Raw genomic sequence first — 16,386 nt, 5'->3', positions numbered from 1 at the left:
GTGTGCGGCCTATCTGTAAGTATAGCCACGAGTGTGAGAAATGCCTTGGTAACCACCCAGCCACCGCCTGCATTAAAGGGAGGCAGCCCTTTCGGGGCGGGAGAGGCTCCTACAACCAGGGACCCAGAGGTGGCCATGGAGGTCCATTTGGACCTCAGGGAAACTGACAGTAATTTCAATCTAGGCCTGGCCTTTTCCCCTATCAAGTTGACCCCGTTAAAAACCCTTTTAGAGCTTTATCCCAACAGAACAGCCGCATTGTATTTATGGGAAGGTTTTAGTACTGGTTTTAGGATTCTAGTAGCTTTCCCACCCAATTCAGGTGACCCACCAAACCAAAAATCAGTGAGGGAGATGCCCGAGGTTGCCCAAAAGAAAATTAGTAAGGAAATTAAAGCAGGAAGGGTAGCTGGCCCCTTTTTAGTTCCTCCAATAGAAGGGCTTCACATATCCCCTTTAGGCATTGTCCCCAAGAAAGCGCCCGGTGAGTTTTGCATGATTCACAACCTTTCTTACCCAAAAGGAGGGTCCGTCAATGATGCGATACCGCAGGAACTTTGCTCTGTGAGATATGCCACTTTTGACCAGGCAGTCAAACTGATTTGCAAATTTGGAAAGGGTGCGCTGCTGGCAAAATGTGACATTGAGTCTGCCTTTAGACTCCTGCCAGTACATCCGGAAGATTTCCGGTGGCTTGGTTTCAAATTTGAAGGGGCTTATTTCATGGACAAAGCAATGCCCATGGGCTGCTCAGTGGCCTGTGCAGCCTTTGAGGCATTCAGCACCTTCCTGGACTGGGCACTTCGCTTTAGAACTGGCTCCGAGGGTGTGTTGCACTACGTGGACGACTTTATCCTCGTGGCTGGTAGCAAACCTAACTGCTCAGAATCATAGAATCATAGAGTTGGAAGAGACCACAAGGGCCATCGAGTCCAACCCCCTGCCAAGCCTTCACATCTTTAGTGGGGGAGTTGGGAGTTCCTCTTGCCGCCAATAAAACAGAGGGCCCAGCTATGACTATGGTTTACTTGGGTATCGAGTTGGACACTGTTGCCCAGACCTCAAAACTTCCCAGAGAGAAATTGATTGCGCTCTGTGACCTTATCTGGCAACTTCTCCCCCTAAGGAAAGTTACCCTCAGGCAGATCCAGTCACTGCTAGGCCATTTAAATTTTGCCTGCCGTGTGGTTTCCCCTGGCCGCCCATTCTGCATCTGCCTCGCGAGGCTGTCAGCAGGTCTGCGATCCCCTCATCACAGGGTTCACCTATCAAAAGAGGTAAAATCTGATCTGGAAGTCTGGTTGACATTCTTGGAGAACTACAACAGAATTTCCTTGTGGCAGGATAACTTGTCACTGCAAGTGGACTTTCAGGTGCACTCTGACGCTTCAGGCTCTCTCGGGTTCGGCGTTTACTTTAGGGGGCAATGGTGTGCCCAGCGCTGGCCGGCAGCCTGGCAGGCAGGCCCCATAACCAGAGATTTAACCTTCCTCAAATTCTTTCCGATTGTAGTGGCAGTGCACTTGTGGTCTAAGGATTTTAGTAATCATAGGGTATGTTTTCACACTGACAACCAGGCAGTAGTAGCAGTCCTTTCCAGGCAGGCTGCCCGGTCCCCAAGGGTGGGTGCCCTTCTGCGTTCCTTCGTTCTCCGGTGTTTAGAGCGCAAGATCCACTTCTCTGCCGAATTTGTTCCTGGTGTTAGCAATGACATTGCGGATGCCCTATCTCGTTTTCAGATGGACCGCTTCCGCTTGTTAGCACTGGATGCACAACTGCTTCCTCAGCCATTCCCGGAGCACCTGTGGAGTCTTGGGAACCAGAAGTGATTCAGGGAGTATTAGCCTCGGTGGCGCCTTCCACGCTAAGATCTTATAAGAAAGCTTGGGCAGATTTCTTAAAATTCCGCAGTAAAACCTATGCCACTAGAAGCAATTCCCCTCCCGTCAAGTCAGAGGTTTTATCCTACTTAGTACACTTGAGACGCTTGGGCCGCGCCCCTAAAACCCTCAACCTACAGGCGGCAGCAATATCATTCTTTTGCAAGGCAGTGTTTTCCTCTGACCCATGTGCCGATTTTGTCATGCGGAGGGCCTTGGAGGGCTGGCGCAGGCTGCAGCCCCCCAGCTGCGATATGAGAAGGCCAATATCATTCGACATCCTTTATCAAATTCATAAAAAGTTGAGAACTGTCTGCTGGTCTAAGTACGAGGCCCGCTTATTCTCAGCGGCATACTCTATCGCCTTTTTTGGCACATTGCGCGTTGGTGAGGTGGTATATGAAGAGGGTCAGCGAGGTTCCTCCCGGGGTTTGCTATTAAGTGATGTCACACTATCACGGGAGGATCTAGTCTTGCGGATACGCAGCTCCAAAACGGATCAGTACGGGAGGGGGGGCTTTGGTTCAGCTCTTGGCAACTGGAAAATCAGGCCCAGGACACCAGGCGTTTCTCATTTCTGAGGACTAATGCAGCAGGGCCACTATTGATCCATGCAGACGGCCTACCCCTGACACGGCACCAGTTCACTTGTGTCATGCGCTTAACAGTAGCAGCATGCGGCTTACCCCCCACGGAGTTTGCGGCGCACTCCTTTAGGATAGGAGCGGCCACCACAGCAATGCACCTGGGCCTCACTGCTGAGAGGATTAAGGACCTGGGCCGTTGGAAATTGGATGCTTACAAGCTCTATGTTAGAAAAAACCTATGACTGCTTACCTGGGGTTACCTGACCTTGGCCTGTTCTTTCAATTTCTCTTGCAGGAGCTATGAGGGCACGCATTTGGATAATCGGGCACAGCATTGTGCACTGGGCTAGGGTCTGCGCCATCAATTCCAGTCTCGGGCTGCGCCTTCACTTACTGCCTGGCATCAATATATCCTGGATCTCTCGGAGGGGAATGCGCTGGGCCGAAATGTTGCCCGCAATTAAGGCCAGAGCGGCAGCGGAGGGCCCCCCAGATGCTTTACTGATACAATTAGGAGAAAATGATCTAGCTTACCGAAAGGCAGTTGACTTGCAGTGGCATATCTTTAGTGACTTTGAGGAGCTTAAGGCCTCTTACCCAAACATCACCATTATTTGGGCCTCGTTGATGGAAAGGCGGGTTTGGAGAGACTGCAGGTTCGCGATAGCTATAAATAGGGCTAGGAAAGCCTTGGATCGAGCGGTAGTGCGTAGAGTGGCAGCCCTGGATGGTAGGGTCATTGACCACCCGGGCATATGTTTCAACTGCGAGGCCCTCTACCGGTTTGATGGCGTGCATCTTTCGGATGCGGGAAATGATATTTGGCTGTCTGACATAGCAAAGGGGATAAGGGATTGGTTTCAGGCATGAGAGTATTGGCGGTGAGTGATTGCTCGTGTGGCAGTTAGGCATTGGTAAGAAGGAGAATTTTTCCCAATTGGCAATTTACAGCCTTTTGGTTTTTCGCCTACCTCGTAGCAACTCGTCACAACTTCTCGGCATTGGCGGTTAGGCATTGGTAAGAAGGGGTTTAGAGGATGTGGGGGGGGAGGAAGGCCATCACCTCCCCCCAGAGAATGAAGGGTGGTCCGATAAAGGACTCTGGGGGGCGTGGCCCTGCCCGAAGCCTATGGAGGTGTGGGCCTAAGGCACGCCCCCGAGCGGTGACCCAGGGGAGCTCCTAGTTGACTCAGCAGGAGACTCCCCTCAGCAGGAGACTCCCCCTCTATGGTGTTAACCCTTCCCGTGTCTCCAGCAAATGGGCTGGAGCCGGATAGTCGATAGGACCAATGCCTAAGCCAATGCCTCTCATTCCTGAATTCAATAAAGTTGTGGCCTAATTCACCCATTTAACCTTAAATTCTGGTGTCTGGTGTCTTTATTTATCCTTGGTGGGGGGGCGGGAACTCGCCACGCAACTAGGTCAGCCCATTGGTACTGTATTGTCAACAAGCCCTGGCATATATCACTCTCCAGGTTTTCAGGCAGGGAGTTTCTCCTCGCCCTTGCCTGGAGATAGGTGCTTTTTAGCCACTGAACCCGGATTCATGCTTCAATATGAAACTAACAACATGACTAAAGAGGTTCAGGAAAGGAGGTTCCAGTAAAGGCGGAATACGAAACAGGGACTACGACGCCTCCTGCATAAACCAGTTTAGAAGCAGAGGAAGGCTGGAGGCGGGAACTGGGGCTTGTAACCAAACAAAGGACCCCTTTCCCTTGCGCAAGTAGCCGGCAGGACGAGCCTGAATGGGACCTTGGAAAGGGCTGGCACCTATTGAAGGTTTCGGGGAAAGATTGGAGGAGGAGGAGGAGGAAGCAGCGGAACTGGCAAAGCACATTCCCTCCCTCGACCCGAGCCAACTTTATTTGCAAGAAAATAGGAAGCTGCCCCTTGATCCATCGAGCTCAGTATTGTCCACAAACCCTGGCAGCAATCGCTCTCCAGGTTTTCAGGCAGCGAATCTCTCCCAGCCCAGCCTTTGGAGATAGATGCTTTGAGGCACTGAACCCGGATTAATGCTTTAATATGAAACTAAACGGCCAGAGGTTTTCCCTCAGACGGAGGTCCCCCCCCCCAGGTGAAATAGAATCCTGCCCGTTTCCCGCCTAAATTCAGCGCCCACCTGAGGGGAGTGTCGGAGTGGACCGTTGAATTTAGGCGGGAAGCGGGCAGGATTCTATTCAACCTGAAGGGAAGCTCCGTCTCAGGGAATTTCCGTCTCAGGGAAATTGTGGCTTTCCCTTCCGCCGTCGCAAAACTCCCCCAGATATATAGGGAAAGAGGGAAACAAATGTCCCCAGTGCTTGCCTCAACTTCGAGATAGCCTATAGCCTACTAAGAGGGCTAGAGAGGCTCAGTTTCTTCTCAGTTTGAAAATAGCCCTCCTCTGATCTGATCCTCAAGGGAAACGCGCTCTGCACTTGCTCAGGGACACTTCAGCTGCCCTTCACGCGTTCCAGGGGTCGCTTAGTATTCATTTCTTAAATTTATAATCCCGCCCTTCATTGCAAATGAGCCCTGGGAGGCAAACACTTCTGTAATAAAACAATACAATTAATGACTAAACAAACAAACAAACAAAAAGAACTTCCAAAAGCAGTTTAAAAACCTCTGTGGAGAAATTCACCTGCTCTCACAGCTAAACAGGGATTGTGTCCAACTTAAGTCCCGTAAACCCGTGGGATTTTATTGATTTAAATGAGTCACACCCACTAACTTGTTGTATGGTACATACAGTGTATGTACAGTATAATTGTTGGAAACCACTTGGATATTGTTATGAGTATATACACATTTATTAAAAATAAATAACCCTCAGGGGTCAGCAGACTTTTTCGGCAGGGGGCCAGTCCACTGTCCCTCAGACTTTGTGTGGGGCTGGACTATATTTGGGGGGGGGGAATGAATGACAGAGGTCCTATGGCTGGGTCGGGATGGCATGGGGATGAGGGACCAACTCCCTTCTCTTGCAGGGGCCCAATTAGTGCCATTGCCTTCCGTTAAGAGTTTGGGTGTAATCCTTGACACCTCCCTTTCCATGGAGGCGCAAGTTATAGCAACAGCCAAGGTGACATTTTTTCACCTTCGCCGCATCAAGCAGTTGGTCCCTTACGTTTCCCGCCCCAACCTGGCCACAGTGATCCATGTGACAGTCACCTCCAGGCTTGACTACTGTAATTTGCTCTATGCGGGGCTGCCCTTGAAGCTGTCCCAGAAACTCCAGCGGGTGCAGAATGCTGCAGCGAAGCTCCTCACGGGGTCTCTGCCATGGGAGCATATTCCCCCAGTGCTTTTCAAGCTGCACTGGCTCCTTGTGGAGTACAGGGTCAGATTTAAGGTGCTGCTTTTGACCTTTAAAGCCCTTCACGGCCTAGGACCCTCATACCTACGGGACCGCCTCTCCTGGTATGCCCCACGGAGAGCCTCAAGGTCCATAAATAGCAACACCCTAGAGGTCCCGGGCCCTAAGGAAGTTAGATTAGCCTCAACCAGAGCCAGGGCCTTTTCAACTATGGCTCCGGTCTGGTGGAATGCTCTGCCTCACTCTGACATGGCTGAGTGTTTTATCACGAGTGGCCAGAGGTTCTTGCTGTGAACATAAAAATTTTGCTTGTGTAATATCTTTCTTGAACAGCATTCATTTAACTTCTGTCAGGAACTGGGAAATTACAGAGCTTTGAGAATCTAAAAGACAAAGTGCGAGACTGGCTTCACTATTATCAAATAATGGAGGTCTATAAGTTGGATAGGAAAATTGGCTTCCAGGTGGAAAAATCAAAATTGGAAACAGAGTTGTTAGAATCCAATACTAAGAATCTGTCAAAAATGTATAACTTGCTGTTGAAATGGAATACGCAGCTATGATTAAGTGGGCACAAGATATTGGTCATAACATTATGTTTGCTGACTGGGAAAGGTTGTGGACCACAGGCATGAAACTTACGGCATGTAATGCCTTGAGAGAGAATATTATGAAAATGATCTATAGGTGGTACATGACCCCAGTCAAGCTTGCAAAAATTTACCACTTATCAGACAATAAATGTTGGAAATGTAAAGAAAATGAAGGTACATTCTTTCACCTCTGGTGGACATGCCCAAGGATTAAGGCTTTCTGGGAAATGATATATAATGAAATGAAAAAGGTATTTAAACATACCTTCTTGAAGAAACCAGAGGCCTTTCTCCTGGGTATGGTTAGCCATGTGGTGCTAAAGAAGGATAGAACGTTTTTTATGTATGCTACAACAGCAGCAAGGATACTCATCGCAAAGTATTGGAAGACACCAGATCTACCCACTCTGGAAGAATGGCAGATGAAGATGACAGACTACATGGGACTGGCAGAGATGACTGGCAGAATCCGAGACCAGGAGAAAGAGACAGTGGAAGAAGATTGGAAGAAATTTAAAGACTATCTTGATAAATATTATAAAATTAATGAAGGCTAGAATTGACATGGGTTTAAAAATTATGTGGTTTTCAGGGGTGTTGACTATGGAAAAAGAATAAAATTATTAAAAAATATGGGAAGTAAGGGAATGGATTTGCTGATTAGATAAATGGAATTAGAATACAGAAGGGGGAGGTGTGAAGAGGTCGAGGAAATTAGGTGTAAGAAAATAAGATCTGAAATTATACATGTTTTTGGCATTGTGTATGTTTTTATTGTTGTTTGTGATTATATGTTTTAATTGGAAACTTTAATAAATATCATTTTAAAAAAAACTAAAAACTTCTGTCAGGAACTGAATGATGTCGGTGCCAGCAGCTGTATGGTCCCCCAATCATAGAATGGTAGAATTGTAGAGTTGGAAGGGATCCCAATGGTAATCTAGTCCAACCCCCTGCAATGCAGGAATCTTTTTGCCCAACCTGGGGCTCAAACCTGGAGCACTATACAATTCTTTATAATATAATTATATATTGGCAATTCCTCCCCAAAATGCCCAAAGTTGCAAACATCAAAACATTAAAGCAATGCAATTTAAAATAAATTTTTAAAAAACACATAAAATAATTAAATGCAAAACATTTAAAAGCTGTCACTAAAGCCTAATTTCAAGATTGCCATGGCCAGCATCTTTTATCCATCAAATGCCTTGGGTAACCAGAAAGGTGTTTCAGGGGAAAGTTAAAGTCAGTAATGAGGAAGACAGTGTTGTTTTTGCAGAGTCTTTTACGCAGTGGAATGATGAGCAGTACGTGCCACATACTTTACATTACTTTATTTACACTTCAAAGCTGATAGATTACAGAAATGCATATTGCCTCTGCGAGAACAGAGACGCATCCTCTCTCTTCGGAAGCACCGAGAGAACTGAGAAAAACAGGAAACCAGTGTACGTCACATCCAGTCTCCCTTTCCCGTGGGAATCCCAACAGCAACTCTGACTGTGGAATGTAAACATTGTCCCGTGACAAGCACTTCGCTGCACAGTGAAGAGAGCAGAAACCAACATCCTCCCCCTTTCTGTTTTTTTTTTTATAATAATTTTTATTAATTTTCCAAACAAATAATAAGAACAGTATAGAACAGTATAACTTCAAGCTCTTCAGTTCATACCCTTCTTTCTTTGACTCCCCCATACCTCCCCATCCCTGCATCCTTGTTTAATAATTCTTTAGCAACCCTTAGGTCCATTGTCTTAATTCCCTTTCATAAATATTTCTTAAGTTTTTTTGTTTACTGCTGCAATTCTTTACTTCTTACCCCCTGACATCTTAACATTCCTCAATTTTGCAATTATTTTTAAGATATATTTTGAATTTCTTCCAGTCCTCTTCCACTGTCTCTTTCCCCTGGTCCCGGATTCTGCCCGTCATCTCGGCCAGTCCCATAAAGTCAATCACCTTTGTTTGCCATTCTTCCAGAGTAGGTAGTTCTTGCGTCTTCCAATACTTTGCCAGTAGAATTCTTGCTGCTGTAGTGGCATACATAAAGAAAATCCTATCCTTCCTTGACACCACTTGGCCCACCATGCCCAAGAGGAAAGCCTCTGGTTTCTTAGGAAAAGTCCACTTAAGGACCTTCTTAATTTCATTATAGATCATTTCCCAGAAAGCTTTAACCTTTGGGCAGGTCCACCAAAGATGGTAGAAAGTGCCTTCAGTCTCATTACATTTCCAACACTTATTATTAGGCAAATGATAAATTTTTGCAAGCTTGACTGGGGTCATGTACCACCGGTAGATCATTTTCATAATATTTTCTTTTAAGGCATTACATGCAGTAAATTTAATACCGGTGGTCCATAACTGTTCCCAGTCAGCAAACATAATATCATGACCGATATCTTGTGCCCATTTAATCATAGCTGATTTCACCGTTTCATCCTGTGTATTCCATTTTAACAGCAAGTTATACATTTTTGATAAGTTCTTAGTATTGGGTTCCAACAATTCTGTTTCTAGTTTTGACTTCTCTTTCTGAAATCCTATTTTCCTGTCCTGTTTAAACGTCTCATTTATCTGATGGTAATGCAACCAATCTCGAACCTTAGGCTTTAGTTTCTCATAACTCTGAAGTTTCACCCTTTCGCCATCATATTCTAAAATCTCATGATATTTTGGCCATTTAGAATCCATATTAAGCTTTTTTACTTCCCTAGCTTCCATTGGTGACACCCACCTAGGGGTTTTACTTTCCAACAAATCTTTGTATCTAATCCAAACGTTATACAATGCTTTCCTTACAATATGGTTTTTAAAGCTTTTATACACCTTTACCTTGTCGTACCATAAGTATGCATGCCAACCAAAACTATTGTCGTACCCTTCCAGATCCAAAATGTCGGTGTTCTCAAGAAGTAGCCAGTGTTTCAACCAGCAGAAAGCTGCTGATTCATAATAAAGTCTTAAGTCCGGCAGGGCAAACCCCCCTCTATCCTTTGCATCAGTTAAAATCTTAAATTTAATTCTGGGCTTTTTGCCCTGCCAGACAAATTTTGATATGTCTTTCTGCCACTTCTTGAAACAATCCATCTTGTCCACAATCTGCAACGTCTGGAATAAAAACAGCATTCTAGGCAATACATTCATCTTAATAGTAGCAATTCGGCCTAACAAGGAAAGTTTCAACCTTGACCATATTTCCAGATCCTTTTTAACATCTGACCAACATTTTTCATAATTATCCTTAAATAAGTTCACATTCTTGGATGTTAAGTTTACCCCCAGGTATTTTACCCTTTTTGTTATTTCCAAGCCTGTTTCATTCTGAAAACTCTCTCTTTCTTCCATTGTTAAATTTTTTTCCAACACTTTCGTTTTTTGTTTATTCAATTTAAAACCTGCTACTCGACCAAATATTTCAATTAGTTCTAATACTCTTTTAGTACTAGTGTCTGGCTGTTGCAAGGTCAATACTAGGTCATCTGCAAATGCTCTTAATTTGTAATGTCTAACTCCGACCTGAACTCCTTTAACCAACTGGTCCTTTCTAATCATGTTTAACAAAACCTCCAGGACTGATATAAAAAGCAAGGGGGATATTGGGCATCCCTGCCGTGTACCTTTTTCTATGGGTATTTCTTCTGTTACCACATTGTTTACAATTAACTTGGCCTTTTGTTGGGAATATATTGCACCTATACCGTTTTCAAAACCTTGACCTACCCCCATCCCTTGGAGATTCTTTTTCATAAAAGTCCAACAGATATTGTCAAAGGCTTTCTCCGCATCCACAAAAATCAAAACTGCTTTCCTGTTAATGTCAACATCTAACAACTCCAAAATGTCTATAATGTTCCTCACATTGTCTGACATATGTCTACCTGGGAGAAAGCCTGTTTGGTCCTTATGAATCTCTTCTATCAACACTCTTTTCAATCTTTTTGCCAAAATGTCTGCAAAAATTTTGTAATCCACATTGAGTAAAGATATAGGGCGGTAGTTTTTAACCTGATTCTTCTCAGTCTCTGTTTTCGGTATAAGTGAGATGAAAGCCTCTTTCCACGATTCAGGTGCCTTTTTCCCCTTCAAAATTTCATTGCAAACTTCCTTCAATGGTTGTATCAGCCATTCTTTCAGCATTTTGTAGTATTTGGCCGTCAGGCCATCTGGTCCTGGTGATTTTCCCAATTTCATATTTTGGATGGCACCCTCTATTTCTTGGTCTGTTATTTCCTCATTTAAGATCCTTTTACTTTGTTCTGGAATTTTTGGTAGACCGTATTTTCTGATGAATTCTTCTATTTCTTGTTCATTGATTGGCCCTTGTGCATACAATTTCTTAAAAAAACTTTGAAAACAATTATTTATCTCATTGGGTTTGTGGATAATTTTTCCATCCATTTCTAGACTTGTTACAGTGTTCATTCTCTGCCTTTTTTTCAGTTGCCATGACAGAAGTTTCCCACATTTATCCGCTGATTCAAAAGTTCTTTGTCTCATTTGCTTTATCTTCCATTCTATTTGTTGGTTCATGAGCTCCATGTACTGCATCTGGTAAAACTTTATTTCTCTCAAAATCTCATGGGACTTTGGTTTGGACCTCAGCTTCTTCTCTCCTTCTTTTATTTTTTCTAAAATTTTTTCCTTCTTCTCATTTTGTTGCTTCCTCTTTATAGAATTTTGTTGAATTAGGAAACCTCGCATCACGGCTTTGCTTGCGTCCCAAATTATTCTTTTTTCCACATCTGTTTTCCTGTTGATCTCAAAATAGTCTTTTAATGTTTTAAGAGCCTTCTTGTGGATCTCTTCATCCTTAAATAGGGTGTCATTCATTCTCCATCTAAAAGATCCAGTTGTTGTTAGTTTCATCTCCATCTTCACCGCATTATGGTCGGAGCACGTTTTTGGACATATTTCTACTTTTTTTGTTCTTGACGCCAGACTGCTAGAAATCCAAATTTGGTCTATTCTTGTCCATGTCATTTTTGCTTCAGAGAAGAAAGTTCCCTCTCTCTCTAGAGGATTCCTTGTTCTCCAGATATCAATCAAATCCATTGTTTCAGTCATTTCGAAAAAGATCTTTGGTAATCTCCCTTCTTTTGAAATCACTTGTCTCTGTGCTTTATCCATGTTTGTTGAGACAACTCCATTCATATCTCCCATCATTAGGATTTTATAATCTAAAAAGTCAACTAATGTCTCATGCAACTTCCTAAAGAATTCAGCCTTCCCCTCATTTGGGGCATAAACTCCAACAATTAGTAACTTTTCTCCTTGAATTTGTATTTCGATTGCCAGGTATCTTCCTTGTTCATCTTTAAATATCAATTTTGGAGCCAATTTTTCCTTTGCATAGATCACCACACCTCTTTTCTTTACTTTGTCTGATGAGATAAATTCTTGACCAAGTCTCTTATTTGTCAGTAATTTCCTATGTATCCTGGCAATATGGGTTTCTTGCAAACATATTATATCTAATTGTTCTTTCTTCAAAATGTGAAAAACCTGTCGTCTTTTCCGGGGAAGGTTCAAGCCATTACAGTTCCAACTAAGAAGTTGCAGAGACATTTTGTATTTAAGTAGCTGTTCCTCCAACTGCTCCAAGCTTCTGCTCTTCCTCCGATGGTGGTGGTAAAAGTCCAAATGACAGATTTGCTATATCAGGTGGTTCCCTCTCCTCTACAGTTCCTTTCTGCAAATCCTCCAAGTATCTCTCCAAAAATTGTTCTTTGTCCTGAATTGTTTTTATTTTAATCTTTCTTCCTTTAAAGTTAAAGGACAGTCCTTGTGGAAACTCCCATCTGAATGGTATGGTGTTTTTCTTCAGCAAATCTGCTAGGCTTTTGTAATATGTTCTCACCTCTAAAATGTATTTGGGAATGTCCTTAAAAATCTGTATTTGACAATTTTGGATCACCAGTGCCTTTTGATAATGCAGATTCAATATTTTATCTCTTTCTTCTTTTGATCTCAATGTGATTAGACAATCCCTTGGTTTTTTATCCTGCTTTCTGCCCAGTCGAAAGGCTGTTGTTATCTCAAATTCATCTTCTTCCTCCCATTCCTCCTGCCAAAAAGCTATAATGTTCTCTGTAAGGAATTGCACAAGGTTGTCCCCTTCCCCTTCAGGCACCAATCTAAGTTTTAGGTTCTTCTCTTTACGTTGAAGTTCCAATAAGGAGAGGGCTGCATCATGCTCATTCACTTTTTTAATAATAGGCCCAAACTTTCCCCTTGTCTCTTCAGCCGTTGTTTTTGCACTTTCTGCAATCTTTCGTGTTTCTGAATTTTCCTGGATTAATCTATTTATAGAATCTGTGTTAGATTTTACACTAGCTGTATTCACATCCAATCTTGTTGTCAACTCTGTTAATTTTTTAGAGTTCTCTGTCGATAGCTTTGTCAATGCTTCCAGGGATTGATTTATTTTAAGTAGTGCCTGAGTCATAGGATCCATAGAAGCTGGTGTTTTTTCCTGTGCAGCTGGAACAGTTCCTGATATAGAGCCCCTTTTCTTTTGAGATTGTTTTGCTTTCTGCCTTGTTACTATCTCTTCTGTAGGGGCACTCATATCCTCAAGGTCGTTCTCACAGAGTTGATTTCTAAGTGGAAAATCCCACTGTTACTTTTCCAATTGCAACAGATTCACTTAAAGCCCTCTAGAGGGAGTATTCAATTGTATCCAAGTGGCGAGGATAAAGAAAAACAAAGAAGCAAGGAAGTATAACAGTAGCCAAAAGTTTCCAATATCCAAGCCGCAACGTCTCTATCTTCTGTGTAGCCAAAATGCAACAGGGTAAATCTAAGGTCCGGTAACTTTGTTACGAGCAAACCCCCACTTCGCAAAATTTGACAGTCCACATCCCGGTGTCTTATTTGGGCAGCCCGACCTAGGGGGTTTTGGCAATGGAAGGTCTTAATTTTCCAATAATTTTCCGGCAGGTTAGCAATGTCCCGATCCCTTCCCCCCTTCTCCTGCCGATCTGGGGGGAAGTTTTAAGTCCGATGTCAGTTTGACAGCTTTAAAAAAAAAGAAAGGTTCCCTTCAAATGCAGCTTGATTGTCGTTGCTTTATTTCTCATGCAGCTCCGGGGAGGCAGACTTCCTTAATTTATGCCTTTCCCGTTTTCAGCCGAATTTCTTATTTAATGTCCCGTTACTTTTTCAGTCTTACTCACGGGTGCTGTGGTCAAATTCCAATTGCAGGAAGGAATCGGCGCTCTCCGCTCATGGCGACGCGGCTTCACTCCGCTAGCTGGGTGACGACTCTCAGCACCGCGCTTACCCCGATGCCGCTCAGAAGCCTTTAAAAAGGCTCCCTCACAGTGCCGGGGGGCGCGAAAGGTGCCCACCGAATCTCCTTTGTTCACAGGCTCCGCGCCTGTGATTTTAGGGGTCCCCCGCTTGCCGTAGCGGGTAAGACCCGAACTAGCGAAGCAGTCCTGCCTCGGAGCTCGAGGCTCGGACCGCCATTAAGCGCTGGCGCCGACCGGAAGTCCCATCCTCCCCCTTTCTGTGAACATCACTGGGCAGCGTGTTCGTACAATATCAGTACAAACCCAACTTCTGCACATAGGTACAGTGTTGATCCCTTGATACAATCTTGGACAATACATCAGCAGGAATTTCATTACCTGGCATATAGGACACCGTTACGAGTCCCTTCTGAATACGTTCCCTAGCATGTTGCAACTTCAATTGCAAGTGCTTCGTGCTTTGCTTACAACCTTCAGAATTCAGCAAAGCCAAACATGCTTTGTTGTCCTGGTAAACCTGGATTGGACATTTGACAGGAATTTTCATGTCTTTGCACAATTGTAACAACCATTCACAATCCTTAAGTGAATAACAGTGCATTCAGTTCAGCTTCACAAGTACTTAAGCTAACTGTTGTTTGCTTCTTGCATGACCAATCAAATAGACCCTGCTTGTACATATAGCAAACTCCAGACGTACTTTTCCTGTCTGTAGTGTCACTTCCAAAACTTGCATCTGCAAATATCTCAAGACCACCAGACTTCTGATTGTTAAATCTCAGTCTGTAATGCATAGTGCCTTTCAAATAGCGCGCTATGCGTTTCAGAGCTTTCCAATCCTTAACAGTAGGATTGTTTACTTGTCTGCTTAGCAAATTACAGCTAACAGCAATGTCTGGTCTTGAACATCTGGCAATGAAGTTTAGCTTGCCTAGCACACTTCTGTACAGTGTAGTGTCAGAAAATGCTTCTTCAGTGTCATCTACCTGATAACCTGTTGTCATCGGTGTGTCTACAGGGTTAGCACCCATCAGGTTTAGTTTGTTTAACACATCAGCAATTTTCCGTAACTGGTGTACTAGAATGTTACCATCTTGATCTCTCTCTATTTCCAGAGATAGGTAGTTGTTTACCTCACCAAGATCTTTCATGTCAAAGTGCTCTTTCAGTTGAGCTAGGGCGTTATTGTACATTGTGGTATCTTCCCAAAAGAATAAAATATCATCAACATAAAACAAACAATACAGTTTCTTTTGCCCCTCCTCTTTGACAAATACACATGGATCAGCTTTCCCTTGCTTAAAACCTAGAGAAAACAATACTTCAGTGAGTTTTGTGTGCCAACACCGTGCACTTTGTTTGAGACCATAAAGGGACTTTTTCAGAGCACAAACAAATCCCTGTTTTACCTGTACGCCATCAGGTGGAAGCATATAAAGTGATTCACCTAGAGATCCGTACAGAAAAGCTGTATTCACATCATGGTGACTAATGTGTAGATTCTCCTCTGCAGCTAGCTTGAGCATAAGCCTAATGCTCTCATACCTCACTGTGGGTGAGTAGGTCTCGTGATAGTCTTCACCTGGTACCTGTGCAAAACCTCTGGCTACCAATCTGGCTTTGTGTCTGACTATCTTGCCATTTTGATCAGTCTTCGCTTTGAAGACCCATTTGCTTCCAAGCAGTTTTATTCCTGGAACTACTGGAACAAGCTCCCATGTTTTGTTCCTTTCTAAGGAATCAAGCTCAGCCTTCATGGCATTTAACCATGGCTCAGCTTCCTTTGAATCCAAATCCTGGATTTCTTGGAAACTTGAAGGTTCAAATACCTTCTTGGAGCTTTTAACAGCTGTTACTGCTATCTTAGCAAACTCATCAGCAAATCTCTTTGGAGGTCTGCCTTTTGTGGCTCTTTGTGACCTGCGAATTAGCCGTAAGTCTTCAACGCTCTCCTCTTCCTTCTTGGGAGAAAAGTGACCTATTGTGAACAATGGTTCTTCCAATTCTTGATCAGAGCTTTCAGAGGGTCGCATAGAGGCTTTCGCACTCTTGAAATCCTCTGAATCACCCGATTCAGTTTCAGACTCAGAATCAGAACCTTCATCAGTGGGTGTGGGTTGTTGAAGCTGCTTTTGACTATCCTCAGTCTTGTCACTGTCCTCAGGGTAACATTGGAAAATTCCCACATTCTCCCCCCACTTGGCATTGTACTCAACACTTCTTGTGAGCTTAATTGTCTTAGAGTCACTCATCATTATTCTTTAAGAACCTTTCTGATAACCTAGAAAGATACCATGCAAACCACGCTTGTCAAACTTGGAGCTTTGTGGTGTGTGAACCCACATGTCAGAACCAAAAATTTTCATGTGTTTGATGTATGGCTTTTTGCCAAACATCTTCTCATACGGGGTACAACCAATCGCTGAAGATAACCTCCGATTATAACTAAGTAAAACACGAGAGAGCTTCGGCCCAATAACTCTCTGGAAGATTTGCATCATGTAGCAAGGTTTTTAACCCTTGAAGCAATGTTTGATTTGCCCTCTCGCAAAGTCCATTCTGCCATGGTGAGCGAGGACTAGACAAATCGTGTTGAATTCCTTTCTCAGTCAGAAAAGCTTCAAACTGCTGAGAAGTGAATTCTCCCCCACGATCAGTGAAAAAAGTTTTTATCTTCTTACCATGCACATTTTCCAACCAAGCACAGAATTCCTTGAACCTTGGAAAAGCCTCTGATTTCTGCTTGAGATTGTACACATAAATAT

General features: G+C 43.6%; 1 protein-coding gene across 2 annotated transcripts in view; it reads left to right on the top strand.

Moving 5' to 3' along the window:
- The first annotated feature begins 4,026 nt into the window (after window positions 1-4,026).
- HORMAD2 (HORMA domain containing 2) overlaps window positions 4,027-16,386 on the top strand; it is a 61,155-nt gene continuing 48,795 nt past the window's right edge. The window contains exon 1 of one of the 2 annotated variants that reach the window (XM_079957019.1): window positions 4,027-4,050. The gene's annotated coding sequence lies outside the window, so the exon portion shown is untranslated. Of the gene's footprint in view, window positions 4,051-4,078; window positions 4,251-16,386 lie in introns of those variants that run through there. The other variant, XM_079957018.1, reaches the window with a different exon arrangement.

The sequence above is a fragment of the Podarcis cretensis genome (assembly GCF_951804945.1).
Source record: "Podarcis cretensis genome assembly, chromosome: 16".
In the NCBI taxonomy this organism is placed as follows: Eukaryota; Metazoa; Chordata; class Lepidosauria; order Squamata; family Lacertidae; genus Podarcis; species Podarcis cretensis.
Note: the sequence above shows the minus strand (reverse complement) of the source record. Positions and strands in the feature narration are given on the sequence as shown.